The 22,817-nt window shown below is 35.8% G+C and overlaps 1 protein-coding gene across 1 annotated transcript in view; it reads right to left on the reverse strand.

Annotated features, from left to right (window-relative positions):
- LOC126815094 (PH domain leucine-rich repeat-containing protein phosphatase 2) overlaps positions 1 to 13,720 on the reverse strand; it is a 56,781-nt gene extending 43,061 nt beyond the window's left edge. Inside the window, exon 1 of the mRNA XM_056099518.1 lies at positions 13,601 to 13,720. The gene's annotated coding sequence lies outside the window, so the exon portion shown is untranslated. The remainder of the gene's footprint in view (positions 1 to 13,600) is intronic.
- Positions 13,721 to 22,817: the final 9,097 nt, after the last annotated feature.

Genomic DNA, 22,817 nt, shown 5'->3' on the forward strand with positions numbered 1-22,817 from the left:
ATGAGGTTTAAAATCCACTCAAGACAACACTGTAAACCGTTCAAAAATTAATCACTATACATCAATAATCAATTGGGTTGTTTATTTTTTAACAGTAATCGAGAAATTAAACACTTGTAAATTGGACATTCATAATCGAAATTGAATGGTCAGCTTTAAACTGGACACAAGTACAAATTAGATGATTTTTGGTGATTTTAAACGATTTTTACGAATTTTTAAAACAAAGATTTGATATTGAATGAATGTGAAAGAAATTAATGCTAGATACACAAGATTAAATGACCCCCATGTTACAGTGTGGGTGGATACAGAAGTACAAACACATCCATTATTACTTGATGCTCTTGCTCCTGTCACCATCCTCATCTTTTTCCGATATTCCTGTGTGTTACACATGTACCTTTTACTTGTCAATCCAAATTAATGACATATTTAGCTTCTGGCATTAAAGCTATTTTGTTAAGTCATATCCTTCACACTATGGTGTCAACTGGCTTACCAAGTGATATGAAAGTTGTTTAATTTAATTAAGTACTAGAGTTTACAGAATTGTGTTGGTTTTCACAGGGTGGTGGTAGCTTTAAAATGTCATCCACAATCAACCACTTCAAAATTACATTCTTGGGACAATAAAAATCACAAAAAGATGTTCTGTTTATAGAATGCATGAATAACAATTTTAACAACTGCACAACAATTTCTCACATAAACAAAAGATCTATAAAAAAAAATGTCTTAATAAAACATATAAACTGTCAGTTGGTGGCATATTTGATGTACTGGGTGTGTCGGCTTAGGTTATCTTGAACCCAGTAGTTTTGGATTCTTAAATTCAGCTCCAATGTATCACTCCGTTTAGCTATAAATAGTGATGGGTGTCATGCATGGGACAGGGTGTGTATTGTGTTTACACTATAGAACACCCGATGTCACTTGAGAGGTTATATATATTGTTACTCTTTTAAAGACAATATATACAAAAATAAACATGACAAAGACCTTTTTTTTTATCCCATCCAAATGACTAGATGATATTCCTTGCTGGACCTCCATTGGGTACCAGTGACAAGGGGAAACAATGCTGGAAACTGTTGAGGAACTTTTTTGTTCAACACTAGTTGTCAACCCACATTCCATTTTCAGGAGCCACAGTGGCTCACTAAGCTGGTGCTATCATGTTTGATCCATGCATTGGCAGAGAAAATTCTTCTGGATTTGTGGTTCCCCCTTGTCAGTGGTGCAGGACTAATGGTCTGACAAGGGACAACATATAGTTGTTCTGATGGGATGAACAACCAAGGTCCTGTGTAAACATTGGCAGGCATGTAAAAAATCCCGTCGCACTTGGAATTTCGTGTAAGAGTAGGCCGTAGCACTGATGTCCGTGCAAAATTTCCCTAATAGCACACTGTATGGTGTATGCCCGTCTTCACTAGCCTTGTCAGAGCAAAAAGTAGGATGTTAAACCTCATTTCATTTTATTTAACTTCTGGTCTCTAAAGTATGCCACAGAGATTAATAATAATGGATAACATTTCAATAACCATTAGTAAATATTTCTACATGAAAAAAATCTTAAATATTTTGAATATTATGTTTTACAGGTCATAAATTCACACAAATAAAACTATTAAATACATATAAAACATCTGATGTTGATGACAGGTATCACTCAGCAGGTATAACTATGACATGGGAATTATTATTTTACGGTTTGTTTAATGTTTTATTTTGTTATTTAGACCTGATAAACTCACTGACAATATAACAACAGATTTAACTTAAAGAGACTTTATATTACTTTCTCTGGCTGATAATTTAAAGAGACCATATTACATTTGCCAAGAGAGACAGAGAGAGGGAAATGGGGTTTAACATCCACCTGACACAAATCAGGTCATTTCGGGACTAAAATATGGTTCAATTTTATTTCAAGAATTCACTTGCGCGTAGGTGTCTTTGGCAGTGAGAGGAAACCGGAGGACCCGGAGAAACCCACGAGGTTGGACAAACGACCCTTCTACTTATCACGCACAACCGGGGAATCTAAACCATATGCGAGTTGAGTTCATGACAGACCTTAGGTTACAACACACGCACACTTTCCAATCCCCAACATTCGTCAAGAAAATATAACTGTGTGAACATTGAAAATATAAGAAACAAGTCAACTGTGACTCAGATATGCCTCACTACTACTAACATTTACAGATTTAATTTAAAGTGACATTATTACTTTCACCAAGAAAATCTGACACAGAGAATATGAGATACAAGCCAACAGAAAGGCTAAGGTCACAACCACCAACCGCAATCATAAAATAATATGAGAAATAATCCAATGTTAGCACAGTACAGCAATAAAACATTCAAACTTTGTCAAACAGTCATGACCACCAGCCATCCTGGTGTTGGCCCAGAAAGTGTCCAGTCATTAGGATGGGACAAAAAAAAACCTGCAGGTCCTGTGTACACAATGGTGTGCTCATACTAGAACCTGTGACACTTCAAATTTGAATTGGCAGGAATGTTGTTCCATAAAGTACGGTTAAACCCCATTTCATTTCATTTCGATGACATAATTTGCACTTAATGAAATATAAACATACATTAAAAAGAGTACGTATACCAGTACATTATGATTCCTGAAAATTGATAATATCATAATATTTTATTGAATTATTATAACTTTTTTCAGTTCTTCAAATATTTATTTAATCCTTTTATAAAAAGCCCTCCCGGTTCACTTTATTTCCATTATTAAATATAATTACGAAGAACATTTGTTAGTTCACATGTTTTTTGTTCCTTTCTGAATATATTTTAAACTGGAAATTGCACATTATTTTGACAAAATACAAAACATTATACATGCAGTAAACCATTATGAATTTATCATAAAGGTCTATTTTGTTCAGTAGTGCCTAGAAATTTAAAGTTATGCCTCAAGGAGGCATTTTACTGGAGAGTGGGGCAATTTATCAAGGGGGTGGGTGGGGGGGATTTCTCCGGAGTAACCTTTACAATTACAAGGTAAATTTAGTAATGTGTTTATTACTTATTGTCAGTTATATTTCAGATACAGACTTTTTTTCTGATGGTCAGAGTGTCTCTTCAATAAATTGTAGCTCCTGCTTTGATATCATACTATTAAAAAAACATAAATAATCTTCAATTTGTGACATTGTCTCCCAGGGTATATATATCATATTTTTCTATAAGCAATTCCAGTAATGGTCTGTCTCTTTAAACATTAATGAGACTTGTAACTCATGTTTTAAGATAATACTATTAAATAACCATAAATAATCTCCAGTTCATGACATTGTCTCATCAGGTATACATAATACATGGGAATCAGCTGTATTATATCTTATGTTTTTATGAGATTCTCTCACATGGATAGTTAGTTGTTATTAATGTTTCATTAAATGACATTCCTTACATGAAATGAAATAAAATACAGTTTTACAGCCTATGTATCCATCCTCACCAACAGGGCTAATGAAGACGGCTATACTTCATACAGTGTGTTATATTTCATACAGTGTGTTATATGTCATACAGTGTGCTATATGTCATACAGTGTGCTATATATCATACAGTGTGCTATATGTCATACAGTGTGCTATGTCATACAGTGTGCTATATGTCATACAGTGTTCTATATATCATACAGTGTGCTATATATCATACAGTGTGCTATATGTCATACAGTGTGCTATATATCATACAGTGTGCTATATATCATACAGTGTGCTATATATCATACAGTGTGCTATATGTCATACAGTGTGCTATATGTCATACAGTGTGCTATGAGGGGAATTTTACCCTGACAGCAGCGTTGCCACCTACTCTTCATCAAATTCCAACTGTCAATTAATAAACTTATTTCAAGGATTCATTGGTGGGTTTAATAATCCCTTCAAAGAGAGAGACAAATGGGGTTTAATGTCCACTCGACACAAACTAGGTAATTTCTGGACTAACATACGGTTCAATTTTTTTATTTCAATAATTCGCTTGTGCGTAGGTCTTTAGCAGTAGGAGGAAACCGGAGGACCCGCAGAAAACCCAAGAGGTTAGACAGACGACCCTACTCCTTGTCATGTACAAGTGGGGTGTGGAAACTCAATGACATACCTTGTGATGCAATGCAGACCCCCCCCCCCCCCCCCGAACAGACTGATAGTCTTGCATAAGCATGTAATTGCATAACGCTAGGATTAGGGGAATCGAAACCACGTTAGTTGACTCAATGACAGTCCTTATGATACAACACGCACATGCTAACCATTAGGCTATCCAACCCTCGCACATCCCTTTAGAGTTTATAAACTTATCTTAAGGATTCATTGGTGTGCTTATTCTTAATTCATCCCGAAAGTTTCACGGGTTCTTTAGAGTTAATAAGCTTTTTCTACAGATTTATTGCTGGACATATTTAATAAAGTCCTGAAAATTTCTTCAAATAAAACGACATCTCATTTCTTGGGCATCAAACTAATTTCATACAACTTTTTTTCTTTTGAGAAAAACTAATTAGAAAAAAAAAAGAAACTTCTAGTTGAACTTTTTTGTACAATCAATGACCTTTAACATATATTTATTTTTGGTAATAAGCCAAATTCCACAAAATGTTGTTCCTGACGGATGTCAGCTTAATGGAGATTATCCAGATTAGCACCTCATCCAAAGATAGTACAGTATACATAAAGACTGGATAATCCCTCAAATATACCTGACCCAATAGAACCTTTGACAGTTTTGTTATTATGTTTGTATATTTCTGTTTCCTGGTGGTGGGGTTTGTGTGTTAAAATAGCAAATCCAAGATCTCTATTGATGTCCTACCTGTATCAAGAAGAGAGAGATGAAGAGAGAGAGAGAGAGAGAGAGAGAGAGTTTAACGACCACTCCGACACAAACTAGGTCATTTTGGGACTAACCTATGGTTCAATTTTTTTATTTCAACCGGAGGACCTGATAAAACCTATGAGGTTGGACAGGCGACCCTACTTCTTGTCACATAGAACCGAGGAACCGAAACCACGCCAGTTAACTCAATGACAGACCTTATGATACAGTCCGCACATGCTAATCATACGGCCACCCCCACCCCCCCCACCCCCGTTATCAAGGATGTAAATATGTGGTATGCTGGTGTACATGTACATGTGATTGTTTGTATATCTAGGTACACCTAGCTTAGAGCTGTTCTCGCTGTCTTGAGTATAAATATACTACCTCCTGATACAGATCTATATTTCGTTTTGTTTTTTTATACTTTCGATGACCTGCACTACATGTAGATCTGACAAGTTGTAGTGGAAGGTCATGCCAGGGGTCATACAAGCAGCTTTTGACCCTATGATGTTGGACATTTGATTAACCAATCAGTGTTGATGTTTCTGGTGGGGTAACCAAAGTTATGTGCCCCGCACGCCAAGAACTCGCCGTAACAGATTATTTTATATAACAATTATATAACAATTCTTCCAAATCCTAGTGTAATAAAGACAAGTAAAACGAAATTTTGAACTATAAAAAACGAAATGAAATAGGATCTGTGTTTTAATCAGACTGTTGGGATCGCATGCCAGGGGTCATGGGTTTCGATAATCGACTTGATATACATTCATCATTAACTTGAGAACATGACCTGTATGTTTTACAAAACATCGTTAGTAAACAACAAAGAAGCAGGTATATCAATATATACCTTGTAATAGGTTTATTCAATATTCTTTCCTCCCCACTATTTTGAAATACAACGCTTCAAATTGTCTTTTGTCAGAACTCAGCAGTCAATTTGATGACTCCTACAAATCTTAAAATGGTGTATCTTTATAAAAATTGTTTTTTTTACATGAAAATTATCCAAGCAGTGATTGTAAGTTGACTGAACTTTACAGCAGATTTACCAACAAAACCCATTAAATCTAGCATGTAAATAATTCTTCCTTTAATTTATACACTGACTAATCTGGCAGTAAATTATAAAAAACATTTTTTAAATTTTACAGTTCACCTGTTTAGTTGAAAGTAAGAGATAGAGAGAAATGGGGTTTAACATCCACTTAACACAAACCTGGTCATTTCAGGACTAACATATGGTTTAATTTTATTTCAGTAATTTGCCTGCGTGGGAAGGGGGGGGGGGAGTCTTTAGCAGTGGGAGCAAACCAGAGGACCCGGAGAAAAACCCACGAGGTTGGACAGGCGACCCTACTCCTTGTCACATACAACAACCAGGAAATCGAAACCACATCAGTTGACTCAATGACAGACCTTAGGATACAGCACGCATGGCTCACCATTTGGCCATTCAACTCCCCTAGTTGCAAATAAACAAAATATAAAAATTATTGTTCTTCCATACACTCCCACTTTTGTGATTTCCCAGATGAACTACCACAATATCAGTAGTTACGGTACATCAGCATATGGTACTTCTCCCCCTCCCCCACACCTGATAGTACATTTACCTCCATCTTAATTAACAACCATGTTACCAGTAGTTATGATGCTTCCCCAAAATAGTACATCGACCAATCCCACCCCCCTACCTGATATATAACATCTCCATCAACCTTCATTATCAACGACGTTACCAGCAGTTACGGTACCTTCCAATAAAATGCATCTAACGCCCCCCTCCCCCCTCCCTCTTTGTAGTACATTTACCTCCCCCTTCATGTTCTCCCATATTAACTACATCTCCCTCCACCTTCTTTATCAACCAGGTTATTAGTAGTTATGGTACCTCCCAATAAAGTACATCTAGCCCCTCCCCAATACACTACATCTTCGTGGTACATTTACCTCCCCCTTCCATCTTCTCCCATATTAACTACCACAGCTCCCTTTTCTTTTGTGATTTCCTAGATTACATTCACGTATATGGTACTTCCCAAAGTAGTACATCTACCCCTATTCCCATACAGTACATCTACGATGTTCTTCGTGTTCTTTTAGATTATCTGGCATATATGGGGCCATAGGGCACTACATCTTAACTGGAATGTTCTGGCTTTGAATGTGTCCCTGGTTGTACATGACAAGGAGTAGAGTCACCTGTCCAATCTCGTGGGTTTTCTCCAGACCGCTACACGCGAGCGAATTATTGAAATAAAATTGAACCAAAATTACCTAGTTTTCGTCATGTGGATGTTAAATCTCTCTCTCTCCCTCCCTCCAGAAGAAACTGAAACCTATTATTATTCAAGTGAGGTTTTCACTCGTCACAGGTGGCACCTGCTGTGCTGACAAGAAAACTGTGACTAGTCATTCTGATGATACACAAAACCAAGGTCTACCCATTTGCCCACTCAGCCACCCAACCCATCATGGTGTTTCACAGAAATATTATAAGTTATTGAGTACATCACAACAGTCATCTAAGGTCAACTGACTGCTAAAAGCTTGAACTAACAAAAATATGTAGGCTACTAAAGTTTCCATTAAAGAACATTCTATGTAATTTGATTTATGCCAATAAAATTGCTAACTCTAAACACAATTAAGAAGCTAAGTGGTTTTATCACATTCGGGATTAATGCTCAGATCAAAAAACTTAAGAAGCTGTAAAAATAAATTGAATTGTCTATTAACCCTTAAAGTAGCTAAGTCTCTGACTCAGTATCATCCAAAGTCTTCGACATTGAAAACACAAATTATTTGTCAATTTAAATCAACACTGATGTTGTGATCTTACCGGAAAAAGATAGGCTTCTGATATCCAATATTTAAGACAAAATAAACAATATAATACCGAAAGCTAAAGAGCAGCAGTTTTCAGCTGTTTTGCATGGTCTGTTCAGGTGTGTACCAGTTATTAATATATCACTTTTCTCTAATTTTCTTCAAGGAACAGGGGTAGTCAATATTTACATGTACCCAGATCTAAAGGGTTAAGCAGGATTGACCATCCTAATCCCAGTACCCATATTAATTGGATTTAAGATGGTAAAAATACTCAAATCCCTCCAGCATGCAAAACACCCTTAAGCTACGTTTAATGTGCTGACCGAAGAAGCTTGTTAATTTCTGAAATCCCTCATGGATTTATTATGAACTACCTTAATATAAGTTTAATGTACTGACTGACCAAAAAAAACTTGCACCCATAAAAATAACATGCCTAATAAATATCCATTAAATCTCTAGATAAACAAGGCTACAAATGTTTACGGTTCAGAGTATAAGTATTTGAAAGTTATTGAATTGATCACGGCCATAATACAATTACATCCCATCCTTAAAGAATGATCATTTTATAACTCTTCTTTCAAAGTATCTTAACTTATAAATAATATCAAAGGCTTCAAACAATGAAAACACTAACTCCCCACATTCATATCAATTGAGTCATGAAATATTTTGGAACAATATCATATTTTAATGTGGGATTTGGACCAACGATAAAAAAAAAGATATTTTAAAAGTTACGTTTATGTTCACAACAAGTTTTATTGCCAGACATATCTAAATTTAGATCATGAATCATACAATGTAAAATGAACAGTAAATAGAGAGGCCTATATAAGTCCTAAATTGAAAATATAGAGGTGTGAATGAAAGAGTGCTACTTTGTGTTTTGGTGATTTTAAGATTATAAGGGAACTATTTTATTACTCTGTGTAGTAAGAGTTTAACATTGAGTCATCACTATGCTGCTTTGTGCTTTGGTTATTTTGAGAGAGAGAGAGAGAAAGGGGGTTTAACGTCCACTCGGTCCACTCGACACGAAATAGGTCATTTCGGGACTAACATATGGTTTAATTTTATTTCAATAATTCGCTTGCGCGTAGGGGTCTTTAGCAGTGGGAGGAAACAGGAGGACCCAGAGAAAACCCACAAGGTTGGACAGGCGATCCTATTCCTTGTCACATACAACGGGAGATTTGAAACCACGCCAGTTGACTCAATGACAGACTTTATGATACAGCGAGCGCGTGCTAACCATTCAGCCATCCATCCCCCCACCCCCACCCCGGTTATTTTGAGACTAACATGAAATTATTTTATTACTCGGGGTAATAAGAGTTTAAAGAAGCTAAATCGCTATTCTTTGGCACCTAAGAAATGGATATAAATAGGTTGCAACGCATCTAATTATGTAATATGAATGCATATAAACTGATTTACATTCAGTGGTTTCTGTTTTTACTGTAATTTTCAATCTGTTATGTTCGGCGAAATACGCGAAGAGTGGTATATTTTTCGCCACGTTCATCGATCACTTAATTACAAATGGCGCTCGAAAGCATTCTGGCATGCAATTCATGTTCTGATTTCAAAATTTTCATTCTGTCTTAAAGATTGGGTATCAGAAGCCCAACTTTTCACGGTAAGATAACAATATCAATGTTGATTTGAATTGACTAACAACTCGTGTTTTCAATGTTGAAGACTGTGGATGATATTGAGTTAGTGACTTGCCTCCTTTAACATTGAGTCGTCACCATGTTTTTTTTTAGACTAACATAACGTTTATGGCTCTCAATAAGGTGGGGTGGGGAGGGATAATTTTGCCAGGAATGCTATAGTATTCTTTTACTTGCTCCAAAACATGTACATTGATGGACCTAAATTTTCCTTCCTTGGTAGCCCTGCCATCCGCCCACCCCATCCCAATGACATTAATTCATATTGTGCATCTAAATGCACAATTTACACATAGACAGCTGCAACAAATTTAACAATCTGATTAAAATACAGATCTATATTTCGTTTCGTTTTTTATACTTTTGATGGCCTACACTATACATGAAGATCTGACCGGTTGTAGTGATAGGTCGCGTCAGAGGTCATACGAGCAGCTTTTGACCCTATGACGTCAGACATTTGATTAACCAATCAGCATTGATGTTTCTAGTGGATTACCCACAGTTCCGTGCACCAAGAGCTCACTATAACAGACCATTTCATTGCTTAAACCCTCACATCATGCAGAACACATCAACGATAACAACTCTTCCAAACTCTAGTATAGTAAAGACAAGTAAAACAAAATTTTGAACTATAAAAAACGAAAAACGAAATGGGATCTGTGTTTTAATCAGATTACAAATTTAATAACTATCTGACTTTTCTACAGACCACTGTACGTGTAGAACGCCTGTTACATAACAACTCTTCCAAATCCTAGAGTAGTAAAGACAAGTAAAACAAAGTTTTGAACGATAAAAAACAAAACGAAATAGGATCTGTGTCTTAATCAGATTACAAATTTAATAAATATCTGACTTTTGTACAGACCACTGTTGAAAGTTTATGTAAATGTAGAATAACTTTGAGGTTGAAGTATTGACTGAGGTAATTATAAACATGGATGAGATGAAGTAGCAAATCAATATTTATGAAGTAATTGTATTTGAGAATGAGTTTAAGATAAGTACAGGATAAGTACGAGATCATGATGACATATACCTATATCATCAGTACTACAAGAAGCCAGACAAATACTGGAGTGATATGAACTGTCATTTTCACATATAGTCCTCTATGTCTTCAAAGTGTACCAATAGACTAAAAAATGTCTTCAAAGTGTACCAGTAAACTAAAAAATGTAGCTTTTTTGTTCTTCTTTCTTTCTTTATTCACTAAAGGCAATGACGTGGTTAAAATTAAAATAAAGGCTAAAATGTGGCTTACTATTCTTCTTTCTTTCTGCTCTGACTAAAGGTGATAATGCATGTGTACCTCTTGAATAACTTAGATAGCAGAGAGGAATTTAAAATCATTATTACTCTGTGTTAGACTAAAAATGAAGCTATTTGTTGTTTTTGTTCTGCTCCCACCAAAGAGGATAATGTCTATGTATGCCTTCAACTGCACTGGACTATATTTGGGGGTGCTTACACTTGTTGAGTCAAAAAGTTCAAAAAGATGGAATTGCAATCAAATGACATGGAATTAAGTGACATAATCAAATGTTTCAGGGTGATTGGTCAGGATACCACCATTGAGTGGCTGCAATTCTTGTTGGCTGAAATTTCAGTATCAGTTAATACTCAATCGATTGAATCGAGTATCCCCTTTTCCATTCTGATTTCTATTTCTTACATCTTCAATAATGTAGATAGCACATAGATCATAATTACCATTCACTTTACATCCAGTTTCCTCAAAACTCTATTTAATTAAACTAATTACCAGTTAATTCTTTTTTAGATATTAGATATCAATTTTAGACAAAAGGGTTTTTGACATTTACAAAGTTGACAAGGGACTTCATAGGCTTGAATTAAGCTACAGCAGATTTCAAAACCTGGCTAATAAATAATTAATTAAGTGTATCAGATGTTCCGGAGTAAGCATACTTTGACTTGTGAACTTAAATTAGAAAATTGAAACAACCCAGAACAGAATGAGCTGTCAAGAATGTGTAAAACCTACTGCAATAATACAGACATAATCCAGATAAAGTAGATAACACGATCCACAATGACATAACATTACATACTACTACGTATTTATACTTTAATAATAATACCATGTCATGTATTTATACACCTCTCAGTGTATATTACAGTCTAATTACTAATATACATCAATAATGTCAAACCTTTGAGGTGTTTGGTAGGATGTGTATGAGAGAGAGAGAGAGAGAGAGAGAGAGAATTTAACCTCCATCTGACACAAACTAATGAACACAAACTACATTATTTCGTGACTAACACATGGTTCAATTATTTTATTTCAATAATTCGCTTGTGGGTCTTAAGCTGTAGTAGGAAACTGGAGGACACAGAGAATTCCCATGAGGCTGGACAGGCGATCCTACTCCTTGTCACGTACCGACTCGTGATTCAACGTGCACACATCAAATCATTCCGCCAACGCCACCACTGTTTATTGTCGGGCGCTTCGTCCTACACCACAGACAAAAGGAAACTGCTCGAAAATCCATCAGAATTTTCTTTACCAACAATAAGAATGATTTATTGGTAAAGTAGAAGATTTAATGTCTTCTAAAAACACTACAGTAATTCTGAAACTAAACATAATCCTCCTTTTAGAACTAACATTTCTTCTTTTTTAATTTCATTTACAAAGGAATCTCTAAGTTCAGAACCTCAGGTGTTTGGGGTTTTTTGTGTGATGTAAACTGGGTACTATTATAATCTACCCTCTACATTATTTCCAGACATAACCAATACCTCACTAGATCATACAAAATAATGCTCTTTTAGATATCTAAAGAAAAAAAGACAGTTTGTGGGGAGAGAGGAGTGAGGCAATGTGCCTTCCATATCCCCATCCAATACCATATTGACAAATTTAAGACTCTAAAATTTCCATATCCCCATCCAATACCATTTTGACAAATTTAAGAATCTAAAATTTTTGTACCTCTCTCCTCCTCCCCATCCAGAGGCACACACACACACACACTATCAATGATAAGATGTACCTTTAAGTTGCTTGTTCCTAATCCATTAAACTATATGAAAAACACCATTAAGCATTGCTGCAAGTTTTGTATTAAAATTATGATGGAAATTGATGTACTGTCAAATTACCTTAAAGAGTTTGGATGGAAATTGATGAACTGTCAAATTAACTTTAAATGTAACGTAATCAACATTCTTAAAATGCAGTTTGAACAACTTGAACAATAATTTGTTTTGATTGACCTTGGATAGAGAATATTGAACAGTCAATGTGAGAATTATCTTTAAGAAGCTTTATAAACAAAACTACCTACACCGACATACCAGTCATTATATGAACAATTTGAATGTTTGAATAAACAATTAGGAAAAGAAATAAAAAAACAATCAAAAAAAGTATGAGAATGAAACCCTTAAGGTGCTTCATAAACAAACCTATATACATCAAATATATGAACAATTTCAACCATAAATTGGATGTTTTGTATTAAAACTAGGAAAAAGAATAACAAATGACCTAATACATAAGAGAGAGAGAGAGAGAGAGAGATGGGGTTTAACATCCACTTGACACAAACCAGGTCATTTCGGGACTAACATATGGTTTAATTTTTTTATTTCAATAATTTGCTTGCCCGTAGGGGTCTTTAGCAGTAGGAGGAAACCAAAGGACCCGGAGAAAACCCACGAGGTTGGACAGGCGACCCTACTCTTTGTCACGTACAACCGGGGAATCGAAACCCCGCAGTTGACTCAATGACAGACTGTATGATACAGCACGCGTGTGCTAACCATTCAGCCATCCACCTACACCAAAATATGAACAATATAAGTTTTGTTTTAACAGAATTTCATAAACAATTTGAATGTTTTGTATAAAAATTATGATGGGAAATAAACAACAATCAAACAGGTATGAAATGAAATGAAATGGGGTTTAACGTCCTACTGTTCTGCTCCTATACTGGGCTAATGAAGACGGGCATACGCCATACAGTGTGCTATGAGGGAAATTTTGCCCGGGCAGCGGCTCAAACAGGTATGAGTATTACCTTTAAGGTGCTAAATAAACAAATATACATACACAAAATTATGAACACCTTTTTAAGTTTTGTTTTAACAAAATATAGTTTTTGTATTAGAACAATAGATTTTAAGAAATGACCGATTGTTAAATTAACATGAAGATTTACCTTTGAGATGTCGTAAGTATAAAAATCCACATCGTATTGCTAGTAATGTAAGTTGTATATATATGTGGAGAATGTTGACAGGATCTAGGTGGTTGGCTCATATATCTAGACGAATATTTGAATAAGGTAAAGCCAGGCCCTCGCACAATAATACTCTCAATACCCTATTATACCACCTCAACCAGTCAAGCGTATACAAAACTACTTCAATAATTTCAGCACTGGGGCGAAAAACTCTTTTCATTAGTGTGAATAGTTTGAACACACTTAGGTATATCTCTCACTTACAATGGCTACAAATTGTCACCCTGAACGAGACTACTCATAATATTGCCATAAAGAAAAACATGAATCAGAGATCAACACTCAAAGAAAACTGCGAAAAAAAGGGGATGAAAATATATCATCAAAAACCGACTAAAACTGGACATCCATATTGTAGGACAGATGATTGTATTGTCAAGAGATGGTTATAAAAAGATTATGATTTTTGAAAGAAGTATAAGCTAAAGATTGTATGTATGGGAAAATGTTTGTGATTGTGTGATTCGAAGACGTATAAAGGGGGCCAATTGCATAGATTTGTTTAATGTTTATTAATGCGATAATTATCAAAAGAATAACTAAACATACATTCTAAAAATGTCATATTTAAGCACAAATCATTATTTAAAGATTTAAAGAATTTGTAACACTGAAGGAATTGTGGTAGTATGTTCAGATTTTTAACTGATTTAATTGTTAGTGTTGGGTTTTAAATTTTCTAGCCTACAGATACATCTGAGACATTATTTACTATCACTTCTAAAGTCTTTGTACCTCATTTGCACTTTTCCGAAAATATCAAAAATTCCATGACTTAATATAAATTGAAATGTGCCCTAAATTAATTAGGGCCTATTTAAAGATACATTAGTTAAGAGTTTTATAAAAAGGGTTGGCCATTCTTGCTATAATAATTAAAAAATAGATGGTAAAAAAAGAAAATTTCAGTCAAATTACTTTCTTCTGAACGGAATTGTCACTGTTGGAAGTTTGGACTATAAATAGGCATCAATTGCATCTGCACTGTCTATGAGAATTGGTGATCGTTTGACAGACGATAACTCCACCCACGTATTCTCAATTATCAAGTAACATGCTCAATGGCTATTGTAGCCTCACATGGCAGGCCGTTCATCACCAGTTTCTAGTAGTGACATCAGCGACTAACGGTAAACGTTAGCTTGGTCCGCCATTTATTGATTTAATTTTAAATGGAGGACTGTTTAAATCCAAACTGTATCCAAGCCATCTATGGGTCTACAGAGTTGATTTTGTACTTTTTGTGTAAATAAAGATCTAATTTATAGTTTCTATGACATCTGAAGCCTAAATAAAGACTTGCAATAATCAGATTTAGATCTTGCATAATGTATGTTTAAGAAAACAAAATCAAAATATCAGTCGCAGATAATTTCCCAGCTTGGATTCATTCAGATTAAAAATTAAAAAGAGACCCATCAAAGATTTAACAAAACACATAGATGGTGCTGGCTGAGCTGCAGTGGATGACACATGTTGCCAAATTTTCAATTCTTAAATTTCTTTATAAATACTGAATGGAACTGATATGAGCCATTATTGAACTGATATTTCTTTTAGAGATAGGGCTTACAACTTTCACATATTGAAGTCTGCCTCAAATGACTTTCAAGTACTGGTTATAATTACTTGTTAAAAATAATCACTTTACAATGTCCCTTTTCCCATTTTTGTTAACAAATAAACCTCAGGGCTATATGAGAAACTATTCCTCATAGTAAAAAACAATGACATTCTATCTCAGAGCGATTAACTGCAGTGCAACATAATGTAGTGAAGATGAGTATCCATACACTATGCTCAGAGAGAGAGAGAAATGGGATTTAACGTCCACTTGACACAAACTAGGTCATTTCGGGACTAACATATGGTTCAATTTTATTTCCATAATTCGCTTGCGCGTAGGGGTCTTTAGCAGTGGGAGGAAACCGGAGGACCCGGAGAAAACCCACGAGGTTGGACAGGCAATCCTACTCCTTGTAGGAACCCCGCTAGTTGACTCAATGACAGACTTTATGATACAGCGCGTACGTGCTAACCATTCAGCCATCCAACCCCCCCACACTATGCTCATGCTGTGTATGTGCTATGAGGGAAAGTATGCCAGATAATAGTGTATCTATACACTATGCTGTGTACATGCTATGGGGGAAATATGCTGGACAGTGGTGTTTGACTATGCTGTGTTCATGCTATGTTGGAAAGTATGCCAGACGGTGGTGTATCTATACCCATGCTGTGTACATGCTATGTTGGAAAGTATGACAGATGGTGGTGTATCTATACCCATGCTGGTTACATGCTATGGCGGGAAGTACTCTTCACAAATTCCACATGTCAAGTGTTCTTTTACGTGCTTACCAATGCGTACATGAGTGGAATGAGAAATCACAAGGAACTACTAGGTCAACTGCCTAACCTCATGAGTTTTCTGTTCTTTCCTCCACCAGTTTAATAGCCAGAATGACCCATTCACAAACAGAACTACTATGTCTGGTTGTATCTGCAGCTGGAATTTCTGTGTTTGATAATCAAAGTGAAGATAAATAAAATTGCCTAATTCAAATGTACAACAATAATAGTCACCCTTTGAATAAAAAATGGTATAAGGTGTTCTTGAAAGAGCACACTCTGCTGCATGCATGACATGATCATTTGCATACCTAATCAATTTGGTGAGTTTTTTGTTTTAATAAGGGATAGTGGTATGTTTGTCTTCCCAGAGTCCAGTGATGAACTGATAAGGTCAAAGGCCATCAAGTACATAAAGTAATATGCAGGGATCGAGTAGTCACGTTTAACAAGACTCACATAATGATATTATATTGTATTGAATCTGGTTGTGAGAGACTATATGTAAGCCTATAATTGAGCTATGTATTAACACCTGTAAATAGAGGATGAGTGGCTGACAGATATCGCACAGGTGATTATTTCCATTACCTGATTAACCCCCAGGGCAATATACCTTAATTAACTTTTAACACAGGTATAACATAGAGAGATGTCCCTTTTATTATACACATTGTATTATATTATTTAGTTTGAAAAGATTGAGTTATTTGTTAATTTATCAATAAGAGTCTCAAAGACTTGCGAGGACCACCTCAATGGGGGTCGCAGGATTTTCTAGATAAAAATAGATCAACATAAGAAATGAAATGGGGTTTAGTGTCCTACTGTAGTGCTCTGGTCCAACTTGACTAATTACGAAGACTGCACATACGTTATACAGTGTGCTATGAGGTAAATTTTGCCCAGACAGTAGCGCTATAGCCTACTCTTATATTTAATTCCACCTCTCAATGTGTACACAGGACCTCGTTTTTTTGTCCCATCAGATTGGCTATATGTTGTCCTTTGCCAGACTCTCCAGCCTGCACCACTGACGAGGAGGAACCATGCTAGGAAATCCTGATAAACTTTCTTGGCCAATGCATGAATCAAACACTTAAACTCTGGTTTAGCAAGCCATCATTCATAGCTCCTAATCAACATAAGACCAAAACAAATATAAAATAATGATTGTCAGTAAATTGAATGATTGAGAGAGAGAGAGAGAGAGAGAGAGAGAGAGAGATGGCACTTTAACATAATAATACCATGTCAGTATTTATACACCTCTCAGTGTATTTTACAGTCTAATTACTTATATACATCAATAATATCAAATCTTTGATGTGTGTGTGAGAGAGAGAGAGAGAGAGAGATGGCATTTTAACATCCACTCAACACAAACTAGGCCATTTCTGAACTAAAATTATTTCAATAATTCACTTGCATTGGCGTCTTTAGCAGTGGGAGAAAACTGGAGGACCCGGAGAAAACCCATGAGGGTTGGACAGGTGACCCTACTCCTTCTCATGTACAAGTGGGGTGTGGAAACTCAATGACAGACCTTGTGATGCAATGCGGACACCCCCAAACAGAATGATAGTCTTGTACAGGGTTCCCACGGCTTCGTCAAACTTTTTTTCAAGGATATTCAAGGATAAATATACATCTAAATTCAAGGGTTTTCAAGGACATTTTTTAGCCTAAAGTTACAATTTTTCATCTTAAAAATAACCAAAACATTACCAACTATCGTTATAATCTCATATTTAAAAGGAATTGAAGACATTTGAAACAAAATTAAGGATCTCAACAGAAATTCAAGGATATTTTCCTATTTCCGCGAAATTCAAGGATATTCAAGACCTTGAAAATGAAATTTTAAATTTAAGGATATTCAAGGATTTTCAAGGACCGCGGGAACCCTGTTGTATAACATACAAATAGTGCAGGCAGTGTGTTACAAGAGTATGTAATTGTATTTGAGCAGACATTCTCTCTCTATGGTTCAGGTATTACCGGTATATAGCTAATGTAATCAACAAGAGTAGACAGCATGTAGTACAGTTATATATCTATAATTATAGATCTATTCACCATTAAATTAACTGTAACATCACCATTATAAGTGATTAAGTGGAGGGTGGGAGGGTGGATGGGTGTCCGAATGGTTTAATACATGCACTTTAGAGCACAAAGTCTGTCATTGAGTCAAGTTGGGTGACCTGTCCTACATGAAAACAAATTATTGAAATAAAATTGAACCATATGACAGAGTGGCTTGTCCAACCTTGTGGGTTTTCTCACGGTCCTCCAATTTCATCCCACTGCTGAAAACCACTACTAAAAAGCAATTCATTGAAAAAAGTTGAACCACATGTCAGTCCCAACTTGACCTAGCTTGGTTAAGTGGACATTCAATCCTCTCTCTCTTTTAAATGGCTAAGTGGGTAAGACGCTGGCTCGTTAGCCTGGAGGTCGGGTGTTCGATCCCTGCATTGGCCGATAAAGTTCATCCAGATTTTTCGGCGGGGTTTCCCCTTGTCAGTGATGCAGGGCGGAGGGAGGGCCTGACAAGGACAGTTGTCTAGTCGTTTGGATGGGACAAAAAAACGAGGTCCCATGTACATATTGGCATGCACGTAAAAGATCCCTTGGCAGTTGGAATTTGAATATATGCTGGTCTTCATTAGCCCAGTTTTGGAGCAGAACAGTAGGACGTTAAACCCCATTTCATTTCATTTTCATTTCTTAAATGATTACTAGTTAACCAACTAATTTCAAAAGGAGAGAGAGAGAAATGGAGTTTAACCTCCACTCGACAGAAACTAGGTCATTTCGAGACCAACATATTGGTCAATTTTATTTCAATAATTCGCTTCCGCGTAGGGGTCTTTAGCAGTGGGAGGTAAATTGGAGGACCTGGAGAAAACCCACGAGGTTGGACAGGCGACCCTAATCCTTGTCATGTACAACCGGGGAATCGAAACCACGCCAGTCGACTCAATAGACCTTATGATGCAGCATGCTAACCACTCAGCCATCAAACGACCCTAATTTCAAAGGAGAGACATTGTGTACTTTTAAATTTAATGAATGGTTAGAAATTACATTCAATTTATATTTTTTCAAAAAAAAATGGCAACCCCCAAGGCCAAAAAAACACATTAATGGCTGATTAGAAATTCTTTTCAGGGAGATCATATTCCTTTTATTATACCCAAAATATTACGAGCATTAGTCAATAAGCAAATTATTAGGTTATTCGTTTGTCCGTGTAGCGTAACGTTCCACTTGAATACATCTGTCAACAATTTCTATTGACACGGTTGACAAAAGGTCTTGGTGTTACAGAGAGTATGGGAAAGTACACACCAGGGTATAATAAGTGTGCATAAATAGTTATTTAATGACCTCATACCAGGTCAACAGAGAGAAATGAGGTTAACATCCACTTGACATAGACTAGGTCATTTTGGCACTATTTCATAATTCGCTTGCACATATGGGTCTTTAGAAGTGAGAGGAATGATGGGAATCCGAAGAAAATCCACAAGGTTCAACAGCTAGATGACTCTACTCCTGTCATTTACATAGACTAGGTCATTTTGGCACTATTTCATAATTCGCTTGCACATGTGGGTCTCAACATTGTGGGTTTTCTCCGGGTCCTCCAACTGCTAAAGCCCCCTATGTGCAAGCGAATTATTGAAATAAAATTAAAACCATATTTATTATGTTAGTCCCGAAATGACCTATTTCTGTCGAGTAGACGTTAAACCACATTTCTCTTTCTCTCACATATGGGTCTTTAATTAGAAGTGTGAGGAATGAAAGGAATTCGAAGAAAACGCACAAGGTTCAACAGCTAGATGACCTACTCTTTGTAATTTACACACTGGTCAAGGAAATGTAGACAAAGCAAACAATGCAGTACTACAGCAGAAACAATTTAATCTGATGCAAATTCCTACTGATATGGAAAAAATTGAATCTTTAATGGGATTTGATAACTGGGACATAATGCCTAGATATTAAATGTCCGAGAACACCCTGTCATTTGTTAATTTAACATTAAAATGGATAATCAAGACTGTTTATTATAGCAATGTTACTTGATAATCAAAACTATATATGCTAAGAATTGCCATCTCTTTATTTAAATCTTCCATAACGTATCTTTTAAAACTTGGAAATGGGAGAACGATAGAAATGGGAAAACTAGTAGAAATGGGAGAGCTGATAGAAATGGTTCATTTACAGAGTAGTATAAAATAGTTCATTTAAAGAGTAGTATAAAATGGTAAATTCATTTATACACAGTCTCACACAACCATCAGTAAGTCTTAAAATTACTATGCAAAAAGGAATGGAAAGGGGATTTGCTTACAATACAAATATGGGACTAACATAGTACTTTATATTTGAAATGAAATGAAATGGAGTTTATCGTCCTACTGTTCTGCTCCGAACTGGGCTAATGAAGACGGGCATACGCCATACAGTGTGCTATGAGGGAAATTTTGCCTGGACAGCGACACTATGGCCTACTCTTATATCGAATTCCAACTGTCAAGGGATCTTTTACGTGCATGCCAATGTGTACACGGGACCTTGGTTTTTTGTCCCATCCGAATGACTAGACAGCTGTCCTTGTCAGGCCCTCCGTCCTGCATCACTGACAAGGAGGAACCACGCCCAAAAATCTGGATGAACTTTCTCGACAAATGCAGAGATCGAACACCCGACCTCGAGGCTAGCGAGCCAGCCCATTTACCCACTTAGCCACCGTGCCCCCCCCCCACTTTATATTAATAATAATAATAATAATTTATTCTCATATAGCGCATTACAATATACAAATAATATCTCAACACGCTTTAAAATAGTTACATGTGAAATGTCTGGTAGAGACTTTTTCCTGGAGATCAGCTTTTTTGCATTCCATTTACCAAAGGATTCTTTTACCTACACATCAATGTGTACACAGGTGGCCCTTGTTTTGTTTTTTTATTCCTATCCGAAGGTCAATGCACACTGGGTAAATCTTATTGACAGCCAGCTTTTCTTATTTTTTATCTATCAACCTATGTATTTCATAATCCATGCATAAAAGATAAACATCTGATTATTGTATTAAAAAAAGATATTTTTATTAAGAGAGGATGTTTACCCCTTTATAAACAGGTTTTTCGTAATTTCACCTCTTCCTTTATTAGCCTGTAATCTGATGAGAACAGATTCTATTTCCTTTCAACATTCTACCCAAATTTTTTTTAATCTTTTTAATTTGTTTTTGAAGTGATAAGAAATAATAAAGTACCACACTTTGTTAAGATCAAGATTGGAGTCAAACAAAAATATAGCATTTAAAATGTCTTGCAACTGTGTTCATGCATGAACCTGTGCATGCTACTAGTCTAAAGTCAATACACCTGTACAATTAGATGTAAGCTTTTCTATGAAAATATAACAGATAAATGCTAGGAACTAGCATAAATGGTTTAATTGACATGAAATGGGGTTTAATATCCCAATGTTCTGCCCTGACTTGGTTAATAAAGATGGAAATGGTTAAAAAGAGATGGTATTCTGAAAAGTAAGGTCATCTTTTACAGAGATATTAGAACTTTTTCGTAATCCTCTGTGAAACAGATTGGCATGACCCAAGGCCAAAGGTGAGCCCTGAAATAACCATAGTTAATACAAATTACCTTATATATCAATTGGTCAATTACTAAACAACTACATCATAAACTCTTCACACATATATCTTTTTAGCTTCAGATGGTCACCATACCTGTTCCCTTATTGTTAATCAAGGACTCTGTCGTCACACAATCCTATTGACAAAAAACAACATTATTCATTCATACAATCATGTTAATTTATTCTGATATTTCATGAATTTCTGAATAAAATATAAAAAAAAAAGATTTATTGATAACAATAATAGATCTATTGTTATGAGAAAACATAATTCTATTGTTGATTGTTCTCGATTGAGTTCAGAATATAAGGTAAATAAAACATGTTCTAAATTCCATACATACCATGTGCAGTAATGACTAAATCATTTGAGAGGTAAAAATGCCAATGTACAATAGGCCTATATTTAATATGAACCCAGCCCCATGTTCACAAAGCATTCTCAGACTTAAGTTAATAATTTATTCAAAATTGTTCACCTTAAAAAAACTTTTGTTGTTTTTATGTATCAAATACATCAATAAGAAACTACATGCAAATTTTTGTGTTTCTGGATCAAAGATATTTCTCATAAACAGTGATTGAAAGTTGTGTAAATTCTAAACTAAAGCCTGAGAATGCTTTGTCGCCTTTTATGAAATGAGATCTAAAAGGCATTACTTGTAGCCGTTGTAGGTCTATCTACTTCAGAGGACAGGCCTAGGTCTTGCTGAGTGAAAAATTATTAAAAAGTCATTGCTGTGATCACGTCATCATCCTGGCGACCGGGCCTTCGCACAGAAATGAAGATGGGCTTTAACGTGCCACTTCTCTTTTCCAGACTAACAAAGGCAGTGAAATTTTGTCCCAACAGCCCTACTCTTATTTCGAATTCCAACTCTCAGGGTTGTTTTCAGTAGGCCTACATGCCAACATGTAAACAGAACTATGTTTTTTTTGTTTTATCCGATTGACTAGACATTATTCCCAGAGGTGAGAACTTGAGTTTTGTGACTCGGGCTCATTAAGTCTGACTTAAGTTAAGTCGCATCAAAGACAAGACAAGAGACTCGGACCCAACAGTCGTGATAATTCTGGACTTGAAAAATCG

The sequence above is a fragment of the Patella vulgata genome, chromosome 3 (genome assembly GCF_932274485.2).
Source record: "Patella vulgata chromosome 3, xgPatVulg1.2, whole genome shotgun sequence".
In the NCBI taxonomy this organism is placed as follows: Eukaryota; Metazoa; Mollusca; class Gastropoda; family Patellidae; genus Patella; species Patella vulgata.